Source organism: Sapajus apella, unplaced genomic scaffold (genome assembly GCF_009761245.1).
Source record: "Sapajus apella isolate SASKATOON/1434 unplaced genomic scaffold, GSC_monkey_1.0 scaffold4, whole genome shotgun sequence".
Classification (NCBI taxonomy): Eukaryota; Metazoa; Chordata; class Mammalia; order Primates; family Cebidae; genus Sapajus; species Sapajus apella.
In genome coordinates, this window is record NW_022436944.1 from 58315702 (window position 1) to 58335329 (window position 19628).

The 19628-nt window shown below is 47.3% G+C and overlaps 1 protein-coding gene across 3 annotated transcripts in view; it reads right to left on the minus strand.

Annotated features, from left to right (window-relative positions):
* CSRNP1 (cysteine and serine rich nuclear protein 1) overlaps positions 1–19352 on the minus strand; it is a 29808-nt gene extending 10456 nt beyond the window's left edge. Inside the window, exons 1-2 of one of the 3 annotated variants that reach the window (XM_032270762.1) lie at positions 19342–19352; positions 16904–16912 (exon numbers count right to left, since the gene is read on the minus strand). The gene's annotated coding sequence lies outside the window, so the exon portion shown is untranslated. Of the gene's footprint in view, positions 1–815; positions 956–16903; positions 16913–19341 lie in introns of those variants that run through there. The other 2 variants (XM_032270772.1, XM_032270768.1) reach the window with 2 other exon arrangements.
* Between the last annotated feature and the right edge of the window lie 276 nt (positions 19353–19628).

A 19628-nucleotide genomic window follows, 5' to 3' on the forward strand; every position in this document is an offset into this window, starting at 1 on the left:
GACTGTGCCGGGAGTGGGAGAGGCTAAGTGTGTGACTGTGGCTGTGGTGTAGGCATCTCCACAGCGTGTGCCCGTGAATGGGCCCCGGGGAGGAGAAACTGAGGAAGGGGGAGAAGTACGTGCCGCGGAAGAAGTGCGTGGGAGAGAGTCTACGTGTGCCCGCGGGTGGCCGGTGTAGCTGCGCCCGTGACTCACAGCGGTGGCCTCCGAGAGTGACGGCGACTGACAAACAGGTGAGCCTACGACACAATCCCTCCCCCACCCCCCTCCTCCTCCCGGGGTCCGTGACTCATCCGCCTCCGTCCCGCTCATCCCTCCACGCCCTCCCCGACCCCTGCCGGCCAGGGGCGCCTGGCACACGCCGCTGCTCCCGCGGCGTCCCCGAGGGGGGAGCCCGAGGAGGAAGGCGACAAACGTCACCTGCTCGGCCACGCGAGGAACTTCTGAAAAGTTCTCAGGCAACTGGGTCAAAAGGAAACTCGCCCGCGGGCGCACGCCCCCGTCGCCTCGCCGCTGCCGCGCACGCCCGGCTCTGTCCCCACTCGCGAGCTCGGGGCGCCGCGACTTCTCTCGGGGTGCCGGCGGCGGGCGGGGGCGGGGAGCGCAAAACCCGCGACTCCCCCCGCCCGGGTCCCGGGCCCCTGGCCCCTGGCCCCCGGCCCCCGACTCCGGCCGCGGCGCGCAGTCAGGGCCGGGCAGCGCGGCTCCCGCCCAAGGTGCCGGGGAGCGAACCGCAGGGGCCGGAGCGGCGGCGCCGCTCGCGCTGAACGCCCCCTCCCCGGAGTCCCGGCCGGGCCCGAGGCCCTCGGCGCTCACCTGGATCCGGACGCTCGCGGAGGACACCGGCTCCACCTGCGCCCCGGCCCGGGACTTCCCCCGCGCCGCGACTCTGCGCTCGGCCCGGCGGCCGGCGGTCCCGCAGCCCCTGGCGACGCGCGTCCGGCAGCGGCGGCGGCGGCGGGAGACTGGAGACTGGCTGCGCCCGGCCCCGCCCGCCGCTCCGCCCTCCTCGTCAGTGGAAAACTCCGGGGCTCAGGCGCTGACGCACGCCGGGCCTCCCGCCAGGCCGCCCGCAGCCACGCCCCGGAGGCGCCGCCTCCTCCCCCGCCCGGAGCTCGGAACCTGGACCGCGGAGCCCGGAGCCCGGCGCAGCGGCCGGGGCCTCCCTGCGGACTCTGACCCCGCGACTGCGCCTCCGCCGCAGCCCGCTCCTGCCGCGCCCGCCCCGCTTCCAGCCCGGTCCCTACAGGCGCGGGCGACTCCCCCCGGCAGAGATCCCCACCTCGCCCCACCGCCCCAGTTTACAGATGGGTAGACTGAGTCCCGGAGTACCCCGTAACTCTGCGAGGCCACCGGGCTAGGCAGTGGCAGAGCCGACCTCCCGGACGTCTCCACCCTCTAGAGGCAGTTTATTATATTCCAATCTAAACGTTCCCTCCTCCGCCCCCACCCCACCACCCACCCCTAGATCCGCCGGAAAAGTAAACTGTGGCTGGAGAGGAATCTGGGGTGTGTGGGGAGCGGGGAGGCGGGGAGCAGGAAGGATGGATGTCATCAGCGGGCCTGAACGTCACCTCTGCCCACGGGCCAAGAGACCCTTCCCTGCAGAAGTTCCGAACTAGGGGTTCTTGGAACCGGCTTCCCCACTCCCACCTCACCCTTCCCTTGAAAAAATGAAAAGGCTGCTTTCTTCCGGGCCAGACCTTGGCCACTTAAAATGGGCCCACTGCCTTCTCTGCTCCCGCCAAGGCCCCTGACTCGGGGCCAACCCTCCCTTGTATGGCCTGCCCCGGCGGCCAACTCCTGGCGCAGGAGCCCACCCTCGGCCCCACTTCCCAACCGCAGGCCACGTCTACCCGTCCCCTCGAGCGTTTCCACCCTCACACTTTTGCTGCAGCTGGTCTTCTCAACTGGAATGCTCTCCTGCCCTCTCTCTGCTTACCAGAATCCCAACGCCTTTAAGGGCTCAGCTTGCGCTGCCTCCTCCAGGGAGCCTTCGTGGGAGCCGGACCCTCCCCTCCCAGTCCTGCTCCCGCTGCATTCTGGGTTCTTCTGGCTGTCCTAGATGAATGCTGTCAGCCACTAGCCCAGCCCTCACGATTCCATTCTACCTACCTCCAGGTGGGGGGTGGGGGCGACTCCTGCCTGCCTGGATGGCCTCTGGGATGGAAATGATGGTGAGAGCCATCTTGAACCACAGTTGTGTATGCAGAATGGCAGGGGGCTGCCCCACTCTACCTTTCCTGGAAGAACAATAGGAGGAAGGCAGGTTGGGGGAAGATGAAGGCCCTGTCCTTCCGGATGCTGGAGTGTGTACCTGGGGGCCTGCCGGGGGAGGTGTCTGGGCAGCTGGAGCCAAGCGTCCAGCGGCTTCCCAGTACCCTCCTGATGAAGTCTCAGCGCCTTGGGGCCTGCAAAGCCGGAATAATTTGGCCCTTTCTCACTTTTGCAGTCTTACCTCTCTCTTCATGCCCTCATTTCCCACTCCCTTCCCCACGCCCCATTTTACTGCCATTAATGTGTGTGCACGTCGTTTTTGTCGATTCATGTGTTTGTTTTTCCTGAGGTGGAGTCTCAATCTGTTGCCCGCGCTGGAGTGCAGGGGCTTGATCACGGCTCACTGTAACCTCCACCTCCCAGGTTCAGGTGATTCTCCTGACTCAGCCTCTCAAGTAGCTGGGATTACAGGCTCACGCCACCATACCCAACTAGTGTTTTGTATTTTTAGTAGAGATGAGGTTTCACTGCATTGGCCAGGCTGGTCTCAAACTCTTGACCTCAGGTGATCCACCCACCTCAGCCTCCCAAAGTGCTGGAATGGCAGGCATGAGCCACCGTGCCCGGCCAGTTCATGTGCTTTTAATATTAGTCTGCTGCTTTCAGTTTTATTTCACACATGAGGTAGGATTCTGTCCCAGCCTCCCCTGTACCCTTGCCCCTCGCACCCCTGATGACTGCCCTCCAGCCCTGTTGGCTAGTGGTCAGTTCTCAGAGTATGTCCTGTTTCAGACTTTCAAGGATGCTGATGGATCCCACCTCGCACCTGCCTTGCACCCACTTTGTTGTGTGGTTTCCTTGTGCATTTTTTGTGTGTTGTCTGTGAGCAATGGGAAGGCAGGAGCAACATTGGACTTGATCACTGCTTGATCTCCAGTGCTTGATGAGAACCTGAATACACTAAACATGCCTGGTAAATGGGTAAAGTTGCTAGGACTCAAGGAAAGGGCAGGGCTGGAGGTGGCAGTGGCTGGATTTTTAACACCACTAGCACACGGAAGCTACGTGTAGCTGAGAATGCGCAGGAAGGAGCTTAAAGGCCACAAAGCTGGGTGTCTGTTGCTAGAGGTGACTCAACTCTCAGGGCTTTAAGGGGTAACCCCCCAGGCCACACATCCTCCACCACCCACCTCAGACCTCTGCTGTGCTCTCACTGTGGCTGCCGGCTACAGACCTTGCTGGTCCCAAGGAATCCTTTCCACTGCCTGCTGCTAATCTCCAGGCCAAGTTTTCAGCAGAAGAGGGGTTTCTATGATACCCAGAAGTAAAGCTCTGGTTTGGTTTCTGTCCCTGCCTCTCTCTTTCCCTCTCTCTCTCTGGACTTTGGCTTTCAATCTGTAAAATGGAGGCATTGGACCAGAGAACCTCCACCAGTTTCAACATTCCTTGACTTAGTTTCTAGAAGATACTGCCTGCTTCTCAGGGAACTGGGCAGGGCTGGGCACTGGAGTTAATGAGGGTCTCTCATGCTGCCTATGTTTGCATCCTGTTGGGTTGTATATTGGAGAAACCAGACAGGGTAGTGAGTTGGCTGGTGAGGGCAGGAGCGGGGCTTAGAGTGGGGAGCCCAATGGAAGAGAAAGAGAGAACAAGGGAAAATATAGGAGAATAAAAAGAATCAGATACGTGATGTATGTTCCAGAAAAGCATCTGCCTGTCCTGGGATGGACTCCCCAGATGTTCCCCAGATGTTGCTGATGATGGGAAACATCTCCCTCTGGGATCCCAAGTAAACTCTTCCTATTCGTGGGAAAAAGAAAGAAGGGTGTGGTCTGGAGCAGCATCCTTCTGTGGCTATGGCACACACACAGGCAGAAACACCCCCACACATCCTCAAGGAATTTCTGAATACCTGGAAGAGTCCTAGAAGTTTCTCCAACATTCAGCATCCATGAGCCACCAATTTTAGGTAAATAAAAATTATCACAAGTTTTAAATAAAATTTTAACATTAAAAATTAATGCTTTATTCCCATTAGTAAAGTTAACATCAAAGAGTCTAACAATATTAAATATGACAAGACTGAGAATTGACCAGACCTGTCGTACACTGTTCAGGCTGGAGTGCAGTGGCGCGATCTCAGCTCACTGCACCCTCCGCCTCCCATGTTCAAACGATTCTCCTGCCTCAGCCTCTCGAGTAGCTGGGTTTACAGGCGCCTGCCACCATGCCCAGGTAATTTTTGTATTTTTAGTAGAGGCGAGGTTTTACCATGTTAGCCAGGCTGGTTTCAGACTCCTAACCTCAAATGATCTGCCCGCCTTGACCTCCCAAAGTGCTGGGATTTCAGGTGTGAGCCCCCACACGCGGCCCATCATACGTTGTTGACGGGAGGGTGAATTGACACAATCAGAGAACTGGGCAGGTTTGGGCACTTGAGTTAATGAGGGTTGTAATTGAACGATTGGAAATATTTCCACTATTGGACATAATTCCACCATTCAGTATATACCCGGGAGAAACAAGATGTTTACACCAACCAAGAGACATTTAAAAGACTGTTGTAGCAGTTTCATGTATGTTTTCAGAACAAAACTGAAAACAACACAAATTCCACTAATAGGTAAGTGCAAATTATTGTTATCATATAATGGAATATTACACAACAATGAAAAATAACAGGCTATTGCTTCATACAATACTGTGGTCTGAATGCCCTCACCAGAACTCAGATTGAAATTTAATTGCCATTGTGTCAGTATTGGGAGGTGCGACCTTTAAAAGAGGAATATCTATAATTCCACTTATTTATATTAAATTTTAAAACAGGTGAACTAAAAGCACAGTGATAGATAATGTTGCCTTTGAGATATTGACTGGGAGTGGGGACAAGAGCTTTCTGGGGTGCTAGGGATGTTCTCTCTCGTGATCTGGGTAGCGGTTGGACAGGTGTACACATATGTAAAGAATCAAGTTCCTTACTGAAAATTTGTTCACTTTAAATTTTACCCTGATTTTTACAAAAAAGGGGGGAGAAGTTAATAATTATAGTGTCATGATTGTGAAAAAGAAACCAGTGTTTTCAGCCTTTCACCAATAATCTACATCTAGACCAGTGAGGGATATCTGGGGTCCACAGGCCAGGTTCAACTGTTTGGTTTCTCTTCATCTAAATTACTATAATGATCTAGAGAGTTTTTCAACACCTACAGCTAATTATTGGATTCTCCAGACACCAGCTGGGTGTTCAACAATTCAGCTCCAACACTAACTTCCCAGCATTAGTGCAGACCTCACAGCTGAGGGCTCAGTCCTACAAGACTGACCATTCCTCTCAGATGCCAGTCACAAGTTGCAGGCCTATTGTACTTCTGACCAACCAGCTATAAAGCTGGGGTTCCCAAAGCCCCCTCCTAAGGTTCAATAATTTGCTGGAATGGTTCACAGAACTCAGGGAGACGCGTTACTTATCAGTTTATTATAAAGAATGCAAACGAGCCAGGCGATGAGAAACATATGGTAAGGTTCAGATGTGTCTGGGCGGGGGTGTGCTCCCCTGTTGGTATGTGGAGGTAGATGTGTATGTGTTCACCAGTCTGGAAGCTCATTCCATCTGATCATTCAGGAGTTTTTGTAGAGCTTAATTTCTAGTCCCCTTCCCTTTCCTGGAGGTTGATGGATAGAGTTGAAAGTTCTAGCCTTCTAATCCCTTGGTCGTTCTGGCTAAGGGACCCACCCTTAATCACTTTTTTTTTTTTGAGACAAAGTTTTGCTCTTTTTGCCCAGGCTGGAGTGCAATGGCGCAACCTTGGCTCACCGCCTCCTGAGTTCAAGTGATTCTCTTGCTTCAGCCTCCAGAGTAGCTGGGATTCCAGGCATGTACCACCAAGTCTATGTAATTTTGTCTTTTTAGTAGGGATGGGGTTTCTCCATGTTGGTCAGGCTGGTCTCAAACTCCCAACCTCAGGTGATTCGCCCACCTTGTGGGATTACAGGCATGAGCCATCATGCCCAGCCACATCACTTTATTATAACAGCAATAAACTCAGGTGTGATTGAAAGGGGTTTCTGATGGGTAAATCCTGTCACTCAGGAAACTCCAAGGGAAATTCCAGAGGAACTCTGAGCCAAGTATATTTCTTAATTTGCCACAGGCGGTAAGAATTTCATTCCATTCCTGACTCTCAGGTGCAAGGAACTTCATGTTATCTTTCATCTAAGAGATTCATAGCTTTCGCTCTTACATTTAGTAAGAGCTTTAATCAATTTATAGTTAAATTTTGTATGATAATAAGGTAAGGGTCCAACTTAATTATTTTGCATATGAATATCCAGTTTTCCCTACATGATTTGTTGAAAAGAATCCCCCTCGCCCCACATCAAATCCGAGCAGCTTAGTCTCAAGGGGAGCTTCCCCTTCAGTCAGCAGAGACTCTCTCCTGTGTGTCGCCCCAAGCCCGCCCCTCTGAAGTCTAGCTGAAGGATGGGGATGCCTTCCCCTGGCTAGGATGATGTAGCTCTCTGATGTTCAGTTCATACTGCCTACTTGTGGCTAATATTCTCCTTCTCTGAGCTTGTGGATCCACTGAGCATAGATGATGGGCCCTGCTGTTTCTGAGCCATCCGTGGTTGTGCAGAGGGCAGGGAAGACTGATGAGGCTGGGAATAGGGACTAAGGTCTGTCTCCTTAGGAGGCTCCAACATTCCTCTCTGGACATCCCCACCCCAACTATCTCCTCCTCTGCACAGTCCTGAGGGGAATTCTGCTCCTCTCTACCTTGCCTTTTACTCTTCCCCCTCAAAGGAACTCCCCTCTCTAGGCCTCCATCTTGGTTAGAGACCTTCCCAGCCCTCTCAACAGACTAAGGCAATTGTTCTCAAGTTCTAGCCCTTGATCATCAGCGTCAGCATCCCCAGAGAACCTGTTAGAAAGGCAGATTCTTGGGTCCTTCCTAGACCTACTGAAAGAAATTCTGCAAGTGAGGCCCAGCAACCTGGGTTTTAACAAGCCCTTCAGTTGATTCTTCTGCACATCAAATTCTGAGACCCTCTGGGCTACGGCATTGCATTGGAAAGCAAAAACGAGGAAAGGAGACTGTCTTAAAGCACACTTCTTGAACATTCTTTTTCATCTAAATTGAAAGACTTTTGTACATAGGTCTGTAGGTTAAAAATCCAAGCGGTTGAGTTCTGGGTCAAAGGAGTTTGACAGATATTGCCGAGTCACCCTCCCAAAAATTGCACCAATTTCACTCTCAACCAGCAGTGTCTGAGGGTGACTATTTCCCAATGCCCTCCTTGGCACCGAGTGCTATCAAACTGTGAACCTCTGCCAATCTGATAGGAGAAGCAAATCAATCTTACTGTCTCATTTGGCATCTCTCTTGTTCTGAGTGAAATTAAGGCTTGTATAAGCCGTTTCCATTTCTCTCTAAACTGCTGGTTTATATTTCTTACTTTTTTTGCATTGAGTTGCTTTAGGTCTTACGGATGAAGGAGAAGAGCTTGTCTGTCACACAGTAGCACTTATTTTTGGTTTGTCTTTCACTTTGCTTTATAGAATGCTTTACCATACAGAAGTCTTAAATATTTCTCTTTTTTTCTTTCTGAGACAGGATCTCACTCTGTTGCCCAGGCTGGCTGGAATACAGTGGCATGATCTCGGCTCACTGCATCCTCAACCTCTCGGGTTCAAGCAACTGAGGTCCTCAGTCTCCTGAGTAGCTGGGACCACAGGTGTGTACCACCACACCCAACTAATTTTTTTAAAAAATTACTTGTAGAGACTACTTCTTGCTATGTTGCCTAGGCTGGTCTTGAACACCTGGGCTCAAGCAATCCTCCCACCTCGGCCTCTCAAAGTGTTAGGATTAAACACACGAGGCTAAATTTTTATATAACCACATTTCATGAATGTTTACTTTAGAGGTCCTGGATTTTATTTGCTGAATTCTCTGTCGTAACATTATAAGTAAATTCACTTATTGTTTCTCTATGGTCTTACGGTTTTATTTTTTAATATATATCCTTTATCTGGAATTTATTTTGATTTAGGGAATGGAGTAGTGTTCCCATTATATTTTTCTCCCAAATGGGTAGCTAATTTTACTACCACCTTTCTCTACTGATTTAGAACGTCACCTTAGATGTAAACTGAATTCTGAAATGTATTGGGATCTATTTATGATTTTCAATTTTGGTTCACTGAGTTGTCTATTTCACCTTTGAGTCTACCAAACTGCTTTACAAATTATAATTTCATAATATTTTTTATCATCTGATAGATCTAGCCCCATCTTATTGCTTTTCTTTTTCAGGGCTTTCCTGGCTCTGATTTATTTCCTCATTTGATTGTCATGTAATTTTTGACAAGTTCCCCACCTGACAAACAAATCCTATGGGTATTTCATTAGAATCACAGCGAGTGAATGGATTAATTGAGAAAGCACTGCCATTTTTTATTTTTAAATTTTTAAAATATCGAGACAGTGTCCCACTATGTTGCTCAGGCTGGTCTCGAATTCCTGGCCTCAAGTGATCTTCCCCAAGTGCTGGGATTACAGGAATGAGCCACTGTGCCCAGGAAGCACTGCCATGTTTAAATATTGAGTCTTTCTATTCAAAAGCACAGAATAGGATGGGTGCAGTGGCTCACACCTGTAATCCCAGCACTTTGGGAGGCTGAGGCAGCCTGATTACCTGAGGTCAGGAGTTTGAGACCAGCCTGGGCAACATAGGGAGACCCTGTCTTTACAAAACTTCAAAACTTTGTGGTGTGTGGTGGCTTGTGCCTGTAGTTCAGCAACTCGGGAGGCTGAGGTGAGAGGATTGCTTGAGTCCCGAAGGTTAAGGCTGCAGTGAGCCGTTATCACGGCACTGCACTTCAGCCTGGGAGACAGAGCAAGACCCTGTCTCAAAACAAAACAAAATAAAACAAAAAACAAAAGCACAAAATAGAATGTTCTCTGTATTATTTTCTTTTATTTATTTTTACTTTTAGAGACAGGATCTCACTTTGTTGCCCAGGCTGCAGCGCAGTGGCGGGATGGTGTAGCTCACTGCAGATTCAAACTCCTGGGCTCAAGCGATCCTCTTACTGTAGCTTCCCAAGTAGCTGGGACTATTGGCGTGTGCCATCACATCTGGCTAATTTTGTTTATCTGTAGCAGAGGTGAGGCCTCACTATGTTGCCCAGGCTGGTCTCAAACTCCTGAGCTCAAGCCATCCTCCTGCTTTGGCCTCCCAAAGTGCTGGGATTATAGGCATGAGCCACCATGCCCAGCCTTCTGTATAATTTTGTCTTTGTAAAGACCCTTATGTGTCTTTTAAATATTTTCCAAATATTTTATCTTTTGATTGAGATTGTAAACGTAGTTTCTTTCTATTATATATTCTGATAGATTATATGTATGTATATATACGTATAGAAGTAAAGGGGAGCTACTGGGTTTTGTATATTAACCTTGTAAAATGCCATCATCTTGATTTTTTTTTTTTGAGACGGTGGTCTGGCTCTGTTACTCAGTGGCACAATTTGGGCTTACTGCAATCTCTTCTTCCTGGGCTCAAGTGATCCTCCCACCTCAGCCTCCCTAGTATCTGGTGCCACAGGTGCTCACCACCACGCCCAGCTAATTTTTGTATGCTTTGTAGAGACAGAGTTTCACCATGTTGCCCAAGATGGTTTTGGACTCTTGGGCTCAAGAAATCCGCCTGCCTCAGCCTCCCAAAGTGCTGAGATTACAGGCACCCGCCACCATGCCCAGCTAATATTTGTATTTTTAGTAGAGATGGGTCTCACCATGTTGGCCAGGCTGGTCTCAAACTCCTGACCTCAGGTGATCAGCCTGCCTCAGCCTCCCAAAGTGCTGGGATTACAGGTGTAGGTCACCTCGCCCGACCCATCCTGAATTACTGTCTCTGATAGTTGTGCATTTTCCAATCACATAATTGATATACAATTTTGCTTCCTTTTTCCAACATTTATATCGCATTTCTCTTTTTTGTCTAATTACACTGGCTTGAACTGCCAGAGCCACATTAAATGATAATGGTAATGATGGCTGCTTTTACCTTGCTTTTTATTTTTTATTTTTTGGCTTAAAACAATAGAATTCATCTTCTCACAGTTCTGGAGGCCAGAAGTTCGAAGTCAAGGTGTTGGCACTGCTGGTTCCTCTGGATGCTCCGAGGGAGAACCGTTCCCTGCCCCTCTCACGGTTTCTGGTGGCTGCCGGCCATCCTCGGCATTCTTGACGTGTGGCCTCATCCCTCCAGGCTCTGCTCTGTCTTCACGTTGCCCTCTCCTCTGTGGGCCTTTTCTCCTCTTCTCTTCTGAAGACATTTATCACTGGATTTAGGACCCACCTCAATCCATGATGATGCCATCAAAATTGTTAACAGAGCCGGGCCCGGTGGCTCATGCCAGCACTTTGGGAGGCTGAGGCGGGTGGATGACAAGGTCTGGAGTTCAAGATCAGCCTGGCCAAAATGGTGGAACCCCGTCTCTACTAAAAATTACAAAAATTAGCCAGGGATGGTGGCACGGGCCTATAGTCCCAGCTACTCAGGAAGCTGAGGCAGAAGAATTGCTTGAACCCAGGAGGCAGAAGTTGCAGTGAGTTGAGATCACGTCACTGCACTCCAGCCTGGGTGACAGAGTGAGACTCTGTCTCAAAAAAAAGAAAAAAATTGTTAACGGAATTACACCCGCAAAACTTTCATACATTCACAGCTTCCAGGTGGACATTATCTTTGGAGGCTCCACCTTCAACCCGGTGCCTCTTCCTGAAATGGCTGTTTTTTTTTTTTTTTTAAATATTTGGCTACTGTGGTATAAACCACTGTCCCACCCAAATGACCTGACATGCACCTGAAACATGCTTGAAAACACAAGGTTTGTTAGTGCAGTCGGCTCTCCTCTGGGCCTTTCAACTAGTCTGTCACCTTACAGCCCTTGGGCTGATCCTTCTCTTACCTGGGCATAGCATGGGCCCACAATGTCAGGCCTTTCTCTTCTCTCTATATATATATATCATTTTTTATTTCAATGGCTTGTGGGGTACAAAGGGGTTTTGGTTTCATGGATGAATTGTGTAGTGGTGAAGTCTGAGATTTTAGTGCATCTCTCAACCAAGTAGTGTACATTGTACCCAATATCGCTCACTCCCTTTCCAGCCTCCCTCCTTCTGAGTCTCCAAAGTTTATCTCACTGCTCTGCATGCCTTTGCGTCCCCACAGCTTAGCTCTCAGTTATAAGTGAAAACATACAGTATTTGGTTTTCCATTCCTGAGCTACTTCACTTAGAATAACGGCCTCCAGCTCCATCCAGGTTGCCGCAAAAGACATTCCTTTATTCTCTTTGTGGCTGAATAGCATTCCATGGTACATATACCAAATTTTCTCTATCCGCTCATTGGTTGATGGCCACTTAGGCTGGTTCCATATCTTTGCAATTGTGAATTGTGCTGTGATAAACGTGCGTGTGCAGGTGTCTTTTTCATAGAATGACTTCTTTTCCTTTGTGTAGACACCCGGTAATGGGATTGTTGAATCAAATGGTAGATTTAGTTCTTTAAGAAATCTCCATCCTGGCTGGGCGCGGTGGCTCACGCCTGTAATCCCAGCACTTTGGGAGGCCAAGGCGGGTGGATCACGAGGTCAGGAGATTGAGACCATCCTGGCCAACATGGTGAAACCCCGTCTCTACTAAAAAGTACAAAAAATTAGCCAGGCGTGGTGTCGCGTGCCTGTCGTCCCAGCTACTCGGGAGGCTGAGGCAGGAGAATTGCTTGAAATCGGAAAACAGAAATTGCAGTGAGCCGGGATCGCGCCACTGCACTCCAGCCTGGCGATAGAGCGAGACTCTGTCTCAAAAAAAAAAAAAAAAAAGAAATCTCCATCCTGTTTTCCATGGAGGTTGTACTAGCTTACATTCCCACCAGCAGTGTGTAAGCATTCCCATCTCACCACATCCACACCAACATCTATTTTTTTTTGGCCTTTTAATAATGGCCATTCTGGCTAGGGTAAGGTGGTAACTTACAGTGGTTTTATTTATTTATTTCATTGTTATTATTTTTTGAGACAGGGTCTCACTCTGTCACCAGGCTGGAATGTAGTGGCATAATCATGGCTCACTACAGCCTTGACCTCCCTGGCTCAAGTGATCCTCCCACCTCAGCTCCTGCATAGCTGGAACTACAGGCATATTCAACCATGCCCCACACATTTTGAATTTTTTAGACAGGGAGTTTCCCTATGTTGCCCAAGCTGGTCTCGAACTCCTGGATACAAGTGACCCCAAACTGCTAGGATTACAGGTATGAGCTGGCTCGCCCTGCCTAAACTAGATCCTGAATGTGGATACCGCTCTCGCTCCTGTTTAATTTTTTTTTGTCTTGTTTCACATTTTTATTTTTAATTTGACTTTGGCTGATTAGGTAACACTGTAGCTTCAGCTTAGTATTTCTGGTATACCTTGGTTTGTATTCTATTTTTAACGTTTCTGAGTTATTTTAGCAAAGATGCATCTCTTGCACACATCATACACTTTTTAAGACATTTTTATCATTCCAAGTGAGAATCATTTTTCTATCATGAGCTGTTTTATCCCATTTACATGTGCCGATGTAACTGACATATTCGCCTTAATTGTGTCTTCTTTCTTCTGTTTTCTATTTTAATGCTGCTTGTTTTTCTATGTTTTACTATGAGTATTTTTTGTCTTCGTTGGTATGCATGTGTGCGAACACATATGTTTATATTTTTGTCTGATGATTTGAAGGCTTATAAGTCTGTTTTTAATATTTCTAGTGGTTGCTTTTATATCGATTTATTTCTCTGCCAAGAGAAGAAAACATTTGGATGTAGGAAGAGTTATATTCTCAAAGGCTAAGCTTTGGCACCACAGTTCTGTCTTCAAAATCTGTCTTTTTCTCAACATGAAAGAGGGTGATAGCCTCACCCAGAAGCCAAAAGTTCAGGGTAATCAAGACACTGAATGTGCCACTGGCTTGAACTAGCCACCTACATCAAAGAGCTATCAGTAGCACAAAGGGATGCTGTATGGCATCTTTTCTTTCAAAACCTCATGTGAATATCCTTCCTTCAGGAGCCAGCGTACTTTGTTGAACAGTGTCTTTGACTTACTGTCCATTTCTCTACACAGTATTCTGAGAAGACATAATAGGAGAGGCCATGAATTGAAAGCATTGACTCTTCTTGCTATTTTTTTCTATATATATCAAGATTAGGAGCCAGATTGTTGCCTGACAGCTGGTCTTTGTGAATACAGTGGTGTATGGTTGACATTCAGCTGCAAGTTTTTTTTTTAATCTGTTAATTGATGCTGGTTGGTCAGTCAGTATACCAAAAGATAATGGCACACTCAAAACCAGGATGATGCTGCTCTGCCTATGGAGTAGCCCTACTTTTATTCCTTTACTTTCTTAATAAACTTGTTTTTACTTAAACACACACACACACACACACACACACACACACACACACACACACAAAACGAAACAAAAAAAAACAAGGCTTGTTTTTGGAAGCCTGGTTTTAGGAAGGCTTGTTTACAAGGGGACTATTTACAGACTTGCAGATGTAGAATTATGCCAAGAAATGGTACAATAAACTGGAGAAGCAGTAGCTAAGCTGTTACCACCCACAGGCCTGAAGGAAAAAAGGGTGGAAGGTGTCATTAGGAGGGAGAAAACCGATCAAGCGGGCTGTCTTGGGAGGACCAGTGCCCCTGTTGAAGGATGCAGCCAACCCATGGTGACTCACAGGCAGGAAACCAGGGGATTAAGTGCCCTGATCTCACTCTTTTCGTTCTCCATTTCCTGCTGGGGATTGCCATTGCCGACCCCAACTGGGAGCCAGAAGCTCACTCATCTAATCTTGCAAAGGAATTCAGTGATAAACAGAATAAAAAGTTGACAAGCACATTTCCCTCATGTGTCTTGAAAATATGTGAAGAGCTGACTCATACGCCACACACCAGTGGTGCACCCATTAGAAATGTTTGCAACTATCAGTGATAGAAAACAAGTTACAGTGGCTTTAAACATGGAGGGGTTGACTTCTGTACTATAACAGGAAGTCTTGAAGTAGGCAGCCACTGACATTCAGTGGCTCATTAATGGTCCTGCTGATGTGTCTAGAATTATCTCAGCCTTTACCTTGCACTGGTTGCTTCATATTTGCAAGATGGCTGCCTAGCCTCAGGCGTGGTCAACTTAGGAAGAAGGAGGGAGAGGTACCAGCATGTATACATAATTATTAAGAAAACAAAAATTTTCAAGAAGTACCCTCAGCAGACTTCCCATCATATTTCATTGATCAGAATGGGGTTTCGTGGTGTCCTATAGTAACAAGTGTTTGTTTGTTTGTTTTCCAGGAAGCCTGGAAAAGTGGGCATTGGGTTGACCATGCCTGATTTAGACCGTTTGTAATTAATTGCTTGAGACTGGGAACTTTGGTGCATGGATCAAAATCAGGGATTTGTCACCAAGAAGGAAGGGATGGGATGAATCCTTGACAATGAATGAGGCTTTCCACAAGTGGTTTTATTCAACAATAAAGCCAATTGTCTGCCACAACTCACTCAGGACATCAATTGCTCTTTCACATTGTGTGCCATTGATTTTCTGTGACATCCAAAAGTGTTGTTTGATCCAGTAATTTCATCAAGAGCTTGCTCTGCTGTTTCTCTAATCATCGTATTCCCTGGTAGCCTATGACTCCATTTATGAGCCGTAGTGTGAATTCTGTTGATTTTCCCTATAAGGTGGACAGGTTTAACGATGCTTCTATGGTTTCCATCTTTCCTCTGTCTTTAGTGAGAACATGCATCCCTCTCACACTAGGCTTTATTTTACTCGTATTCAGGAAAAACTTGATTGGTTTTCTAACTAGTTTACAGGGTCTGATGCAAACAAACCTGATGCAACGCCTCACTGGGCGTCATGCCACTATCAGGCAAGTTTCGCAATAGATGATGCCTCGGGAGGAAATGCATTACCAGCTAACCAAATACTATTTTCGGATATTCATTCTCATACCCGTATTTCTGATTCATACTTTTTTTCCTACTTGTATAAAATCATCTGATTCAACCACTCATCTGCCCTAATATATATCATCACACGTTATATTGCAGTATTTTTGTTACTATTTTCTAGTAACAAAATGAATCTTTTTTGAACTATGGATCTATCTTTATGATTTGGGGCCATAATGCCATTACTATATGATATAATAACATAGTAACAATAAAATTGAAATATAACAAATATAAATAATACCATGAAAACAGTATGAAAATGTTTTATCGGCCAGGCGCGGCAGCTCACGCCTGTAATTCCAGCACTTTGGGAGGCTGAGGTGGGTGGATCACCTGAGGTCAGGAGTTTGAGACCAGCCTGACCAACATAGAGAAACCCTGCCTCTACTAAAAAAAAATACAAAATCAGCCGGGCATGGTGGCACATGCCTGTAATCTCAGCTACTCGGGAGGCTGAGGCAGGAAAATCGCTTGAACCTGGGAGGTGCAGGTTGTGGTGAGCCAAGATGGTGCCACTGGACTCCAGCTGGGGCAACAAGAGTGAGACTCTGTCTCAAAAAAAAAAGAGAAAAGAAAAGAAAATGTTTTAGCAAGTTGGACTGCAGTTGATGGTATTCTCTTTACTAAATATGAGCTGAGCTAAACTACTTAGTTCAGTTCTGATGGCACAGGTGCGTGCTACAAGACCATGATAACTATTACAAAGGTGATGAGATCTCTATGGAAATTATCATTGGCTTCACATTTGTGAAACATATGTGAACAACATTTCTTGTCTGCGTAGCAACCTCTGCCATGCCCTGCTTGTATCCTGTCCCCTTAGCCCTGATGGTTTCTCACTGCAAACACAGGGGACTGTCAGCCTGAGTGATGTTCCTAGTCACAGCACCATGCTCCACAGGTGCGCAGGGCAGGCTGGAAGTGCCCTGAACGCAGGCCTTAGCTGGCAGTGGGCTGGGGTGGACACTGAGGTGTGTTCCAGACAGCGTCCCAGAGGTCCTAGGGAGATTGAGCTGTGGCTGCCCACCCCAGTAATTTACTCATCAACACACCCTGCGTTGGTTCCCTTCCCTTCCCTTCCCCTTCCACCTTTCTTGCTTTCCATGAGTGCTTCCTGGGATCCAAGTGAAACACTCAAATCTTTGTCTCTGGGTTTGCTTCTGTGGGAAATGAGCTCAAGGCAGCTTTTCTTTGAAATATCCCTGCAGGCTCTGAGATTCATGAGCCACACTTTGGGAAAAACTGCTCTAGACAACTCTGCTCATTTCATCAATGAGCGGACTGTGGCCCAGGGCCGGGGCCCTTAAGTGCCTAGAGTTACTCTATGGTAAGGGACAGGCCCAGTGGCCCTGGCGTTCCCTGTGATGAACCAGCTTAGACTGACATCCTAATGCCCTTGGGGGCTTCCTTGGAGGGTGTGACCTGAACTCCCTCAACCAGGTATGACACACAGAAGCCTCAGCCCTTCTTAGACTTACCTGGAAGATTCCACTGAGGACAGAGAGCTCCTGGCATAAGCTAGGGGAGGAGGGGACTAAGAGAAAAGAAAGCCAAGGCTGGAAGAGGTCTCCGGCCAGGGGAGGACTGGGCCTGACCACTCCGCACCTCCCCTCTACCCTGAGCCCCTTTCACCTCCCTTTCCTAGCTCTTGTATTTTCCTTCTGCTGCTCCTAGCCCTCACCATTGAAATGAAGGGTTTGCTGGGCCGTTCCCTCCTGGATCTTTCCTAAAGACATCCCCACCCAAACATCTCACGTAGAGATCTCTTCCACTTATGATGGAGTTAAGTCCTGATAAACCCATCATAAGTTGAAAATAGCATAAGTCAAAAATGCATTTAACACACCTAACCTACTAAACAACATAGCTTAGCCTCTGCTACCTTAAATGTGTTCAGAACATTTGCACTAGCCTACAGCTGGGCAAAATCATCTAACACTTTTAAGGCTATTTTACAATAAACGGTTGCATATATCATGTAATTTATTGAATACTGAAAGTGAAAAATAGTTGTATGGGTACTTGAAGTAAGGTGTCTACAGAATGTGTACAGCTTTCACACCATTGTGAAGTAGAAACATTCTAAGCCGAACCATAGTCAGTAGGAGATCACCTGTGTACACACTCACACTTCTCTCTGGGATTAGACCCTGGCCCTATGGATCTCAAAGAAACTGAGATGGATTCATGTCCCACAGAACGAGGCATTTTTCTCTGTGTTTCATCTTTTCCTATTTCCTATGAGAGAAGCTTGTGACCCTGTCAACCGCTTCCAAAAGAAGAAATTGGTTTCTAACCTAGTTTTCTAAATAATCTGTTAGAAATGCCTACTCTATGGACTTTTTCTTATTTCCAGTTGACAGACTAACGCCAAGAAAGAGGTTACAGCATGAACCCATGACCTGACTCCAAGACAACGATCTTGCCATCCCAACTTCAGAGGAGACTTTGGAGGGAGTTTGTTTAAACCATAAGCTTATTCTCACAATCACCCACTACCCCAAGGTAAGTAGGGCCTGTTAGCATCATGGCCCTGCTGGTGAAGTCACCTGCTGTCCTCGCTGTGTCCTGTCCAGATCCCTCACCTCAGTTCTTATGGGGCCAGCTGAGATGTTGTCCTAAGGAACTGGAGCATCAATGCTCAGGGCCAGCTCTTGTAATAGGAAATTCATTTATATAACAGTGATAAGTCCTGCAGGGCCCTAGGCTCACATACAGAGTGATGGAGGGTCCATGGGATGAACCTTAATGAGGCTGGTGCATTCCTACCCTCCCATAGAGAGCTCATAGGCTGAGAAGTAGGATAGTTCTCATACTACACGCTAGAGCATACTAAAGGCAGTAACAATAATGATGGCTGTGACGGTTTAAAAACATTCTTTCATACTCTTCTTTTCTTTCTTTTTCTTTTTTTTTTTTTTTTTTTTTTGATATTGAGTCTTGCTCTATAACCCAGGCTGGAGTGCAATGGCTCAATCTCACCTCACTGCAACCTCTGCCTCCTGGGTTCAAGAGATTCTCCTGCTTCAGCCTCCCAAGTAGCTGGGAGTATAGGCTTGTATCGCCATACGTGGCTAATTTTGTGTTTCTAGTGGAGATGGACACCATGTTGCCCAGGCTGATCTTGAACTCCTGACCTCAAGTGATTCACCCACCTTGGCCCCCCAAAGTGCTGAGATTGTAGGCATGAGTCACTATGCTTGGCCACATGCTCCTCTTATTAAAATGAGACTCTAATATCCCTCCCCTTGAAAATGGGCCAGGATTAGTGATTTACTTCTAATAAATAGAATGTGAACGAAGTGATAGTGTGTAATTTCTAAGGCTAAGTTAGAAATGGCGATAACAGCGTCTACCTAGCTTTTTCTTGGAATATTTGACTTTGAAACTCAGGCACCATATTGTGGGGAAGCCTGGGCTACCTGGCACACCTCACATGTAGGTGTCCTGGCTGGTGGCTCCAGCTGATGCCAGCATCAATTGCCAGATTCATGAGTGAACATAGTTTCAGAAGATTCTCACCTCTGGCCTTCATGTCTTTCCAGTTAAGACCTATTCTCACCAAGTTTTACCCAAGTTATAGATTTATGAACAAACTAAATGTATTAAGCCACTAAACTTGTCAATTGGTTGCACAGCAACAGATAACTGGAACCATACTAAAGTGTGTTGAGTATCTACTACGAGCCAGTGTGCTAAACACATTGCAGGGTTATAATCACATTTAATTCTCCCAACAATCCTATAGGTAGATATGGGATATCTACCTTATGGAGAACTGAAGCTCGGAGCAATTAAGTGACTTGACAGAGTCATGGAGCTTTAAGTGGCAGAAACAGGACTGGAGGCAGAGGTGTGCTGGTAAATGATCAGCGACCAATTCTCTGGGTTGGGGCAGGGGTTGGGGGAGGAGGGAAGATGTGATTTGTAGTGTTTTCCAATTTCCATGGTGTAAATTATTCCACCGTGGCTGGTTTCAAGCTGCTGGCACAGGAAGTGAAATTGGGCAGAGACGTGCAAGGCTCTGGTACACCACCCAGGAGAGGCTGCCAACCCCAGGACCCATGTGTATGGGCTTCCAAAAATGGATGGTTGGAAGGTTTCTGAGGAGGTGATGGAGAGGCTGGTCGAGGGAGTTTCCCTTGAAACGTAGTTTGGGCTGTGGAAAAGGCACTTCGGGCATTCATTCATCTTATGTACTCGGATGAGGGCCAGACGGTATTCTAGTCATTGATCATTAGCAGAAAATGATACAGACAAGTTCCTTGCTCTCATGGAGTTTTCTTTTTATCAGGACAGAGGTAGGGAGACTCAAAGGCACAGGCTATACTGAGAAGTTTG